Here is a 4220-nt window from a genome sequence, read left to right as displayed (position 1 = left end):
TAGAGTTACAACGATATAAAAAAATTGATTTGGTCAAAAACTTATTTTGCTTAAAAATTCCCGTTTTCCGTCACTTTTTTTTGAAAATTTTTGAAAAATGTTTATCTAAAGAGAGTTCAGAATCTAAAATAAGTTAAATAGTTTAATAAGTTAAAATAATTTTGTTTGATTTATTAAATGACGCTTTGCCCGTATGTATTGTTTACGTATAACATAGCAAATTTTTGTTCACTAGTTTCAATAGAATGCCGTTAGTTTTGACATTAGAGTAAATTGACCTATTATAAAATTTAAAGGTAAAACTATTATCTAGAATCGCACGTAGATTTCCATTTATATTATGATTTTAAAGTATGTTTTGATCTTACATGCGTGTAAACTGTAAGATGGAGACATCACATGGGGTAGGAGATCCTCGTACCTTGTAATGTTTAATGATCTTACGTCGCTTACGATCGCTTATGATCGCTTGGTAAATAGGTCGAAGTATATTTTCGTCGCGAAACAAAAATATTACTTTAAGAAAGTTACCTATGTATGAACCTATAAATTTACAATAATTATTATTATAGGTTTTGCTATTAAGTTGAATAATAGCATGTATTTATTTACATCCAGCTTTATTAGGTATTGCACAATATCTATACGATTATAGTATGTTATGATAATAAATATTATCGGATGTCATTTATCTGGAATAAAAATAATATGTTGCCTCTATAGTCTGTACTACATACAGGAGTGCATTGTGTTTCAGTTGACTATGATAGACGGTGTAGTCTAGTGCTATTTGAAAGATAACGCAAAAATACAAAAAAATACATTTAACATGACTCTAGATTATATTAGGTCTTAAAGTGAAAGAGTAAAAACTATTTAAGAATATGTTAAAAATGTAAAAAAAAATTAAAACAATAATAATATATTCAGATAAATATTCTTTTTTAATTTTTTTAATTTAACCTTAATATCACATATTCATTTGCCGGACATTGCCAAAAGCGTAAAAGGAAGTTTAAAGGAGCTTGCTAAGAATATTGAACTCTGCAGTAGATACTCAATCTGTTCACTGTTGTAGCAATTATTACTTTAAAGATAATAATAATGATTAATAATCAATAACTAAATGTTTATAGTATAATACATTTTATAATCTAATATAATTTTAAAAATTTTAGTTAAATAGAATAGCAGTTTCCGGTCAAATGCCCGACGTACGATAAATGAAAATCACTATTCTGCGCGTAAAATAACGCGAAAATACAGCAAAAACCTCAATCACTATAGTATGATCTTGTAATACCAGGTGTGAAGTCATTTATACTATTTAATTCTTTCGGTGATGAACAGGAAAACTGCGATCGTTTTCTTCTATTTCCCACGAAAGAAAATTTTCAAAAAATGTCCGAATGCGATCATTGATATGCAAATGGAATTCTCCCCGTCTATATTTTCTCAACCATATACTATTCACGGAATTCAATCTTAAAAAGTTTTACCTTCGGTGTATGCACTTTTACCAAATAAAAAAAAAACATATATTCGTTTATTACAATGCCTAAAAACATTAAACAGCAACTTAAAATTAAAATCATCGTGTTAGATTTTGAAATACAGCAATGAATGCTTTCAAAAAATAATTAGGTGATATCAAAATTCGTGATTGTCATTTTCACTTTGCGCAATCTATTTGAAGATCATTCAAGAATGTGGTTTATCAAAACAATACAAAGAATATCCCATTTTAGCTTTTGAAATAAAAAAAAATTAGACGTCTAGCATATGTTCCTGTTAATTCTATTTTTACTTATTAGATGTTTTGAACATTTGGTTAAAACTCCTTGTTACTCGAATCTAATTTACTTGACTATTTTGAAGAAACACGGGTTGGCAAAATGGAAAGAAAAATAAAAATAAAAAATATTTGATTACAATTTAAAATTGCTATATGAATATAACTTTCCACAAACCAATCAATAGAAGGATTGCATAATGGTTTGAAAATCGCTAAAAAATGGAGGAAATATAATAACACCGCTGAGAGGATAAATGCAATATGTCTTATGTAAAACATTTGATAATAGAACATTTGATGAATATATACCAACGATGATAGCTCACAACTTAAAATACTTTTCACGCACATTATTTTTTATAACTTATAATTATTTTTACACATATTTTTACATATTTTTTTAAAACAAATTACAACTAACAATTATTTTTATATGATACATATATTATTTTGAAAACGACCAATTGACTGTTACATTTGTTGCGTCCCGACTGGGTCGATTCATGCATCAGCGTACAAAATGAATACGTCGTGTTGTTCAAGTATACGTAACGTTTATTAAAATATTCCTTGCACGAATACAGTTGTTATAAGCTTAAGATTAAATTATATATAGTAAGATAGTGAGTGGTGTTACGACCGGCCTTTGAGTGTCATAGATATCCCTATCCATTGGTTATACTGTAACCCATAGATAAGAAAATTAAATAGATAGGAAACTGCAGTGTTAAAAATTGGAGCATTGAAAACAGCGCTCCTGGTGTCTGATGTAAGAACTACAACGCTGGCAGAACGGCGGCTACTAGAATACATTCCCGCTTTTTTTTGAATTTATCAATTGAAATTCTTTTTTCTTTACCGATTTATTATTGTTAATTAATAGGTGTTTGGAAAACAATAGAAATTAAAATAAAATATTTAATTGTACTATAATATTGTTATATTTAACAGCATAATATAAATAATAACAATGAATATTATAAAAAATAAATAATAAATTAAATATTAATTATTATACTATAAAATTATTATAATATAAACAAGAATAATACATGAAAAGAAAATTTAAATATTATTAAACATAATAGATTAAATGGCAATTTAGTTTAAGCAAATTGAAATATTGTTTTACTTTTAAACTTTGAGAATTTATTATACCTATTAGTTGCTGCTATTTTAATGTTATCTTTTTCGTTAGAATTTATTTTTTTTTACCATTTATTATACGATTAACTTCCACACACCAGTGGTTTGTTAATAATTTAATGGAGAAATTTAAAATTTTGTTTTCAAATTGTTCAGAGTGAATTGGACAGTTTATTATGTTTAGACTAAATTGTTCTTGAATTTTAGAAATTAAAACTAACTTATAATCTAACCGATGACATATTGAAGGAAGTTGTAAATATATAAGATCAGTTATAGCCTGTATTAAACGACAAAAACTAACATTTGGATACTTGAGGTTAAGTTGTTCATTGTATTCTTTTGCTATCACGAGATCATGAGATTTACCAACGCTATAGTACAAATCTGACCTATACATATCTTAAATTTTTTAAACAGAATTGTACTTAATTTTTTAATTATAAATCCAGCAATATAATTTTGGGTTTGAAACTTTAAGTATGATAGCTCAAGTGTACAATGTACATACAGATTTATTTTTTACTAACCCATCAGCAACGCTAGGTTCATGATATATGTTTTGTGTAAAATCATTATTTATCTTAGAAAACAGTAAATTATATGAAGCCAGAGCACCTTCTGAGAAGTCTTCTTCACAATTGCTTCCAACCGAGTGCGATGTTCTTAAATTATTTAACATCAAAGTATTGTATGCTGAAGAAAACCCCTGAGTTGAAGGATTATTGGAACGATAACCAAGACTCCGAATCGCACCAAAGAAATTTTCGATTGGATCTTGGTTGAAGTTGCGAACCAATAAGGAATGTACACCGTATTCTGCCATTACTTTGTATATATTTTGAAAACATAGAAAAATTAATTACATCGGAATATCATCAAAATTATTATTATAACTAATAATTATTAGTTAAACAGAACTCAATTGTATTGAAAATATGCTAAGTTATTATTACACTGTATAATGTGTAAAAATATGTATACTTCTGATGGTTTTTATCCAGTTTTGTATGGTCCTTGGTTGTGGCGTGGAAGACTTTTTTTTTTGTAACCGAATCAACAAACACCATAGAATTAAGTATCTTCAAAGCACTTTGCCAAAATTCATGGTGAGGGCTTCTTTTTTTTAATGCTGAACGATAAATTTTGCCATCAACAATTTTATGCAAATTTCCATTGACCGAATCAAAAAGTTTGTCGAAAAAAAGACAAGCATCAGCTGTGTCTTGAGAACTAGGATCAAGTATTCCTTTGGCTGAAACCGTACATTCAAATTATA

The 4220-nt window shown here is 27.4% G+C and overlaps 1 pseudogene; it reads right to left on the bottom strand.

Moving 5' to 3' along the window:
* Window positions 1–2901: 2901 nt before the first annotated feature.
* Window positions 2902–4011, bottom strand: LOC126551628 (uncharacterized; annotated as a pseudogene).
* Between the last annotated feature and the right edge of the window lie 209 nt (window positions 4012–4220).

This window comes from Aphis gossypii, chromosome X (genome assembly GCF_020184175.1).
Source record: "Aphis gossypii isolate Hap1 chromosome X, ASM2018417v2, whole genome shotgun sequence".
NCBI classification, from domain to species: Eukaryota; Metazoa; Arthropoda; class Insecta; order Hemiptera; family Aphididae; genus Aphis; species Aphis gossypii.
The sequence above is the reverse complement of the archived record's forward strand: the minus strand, read 5'-3'. Positions and strand labels throughout refer to the sequence as shown.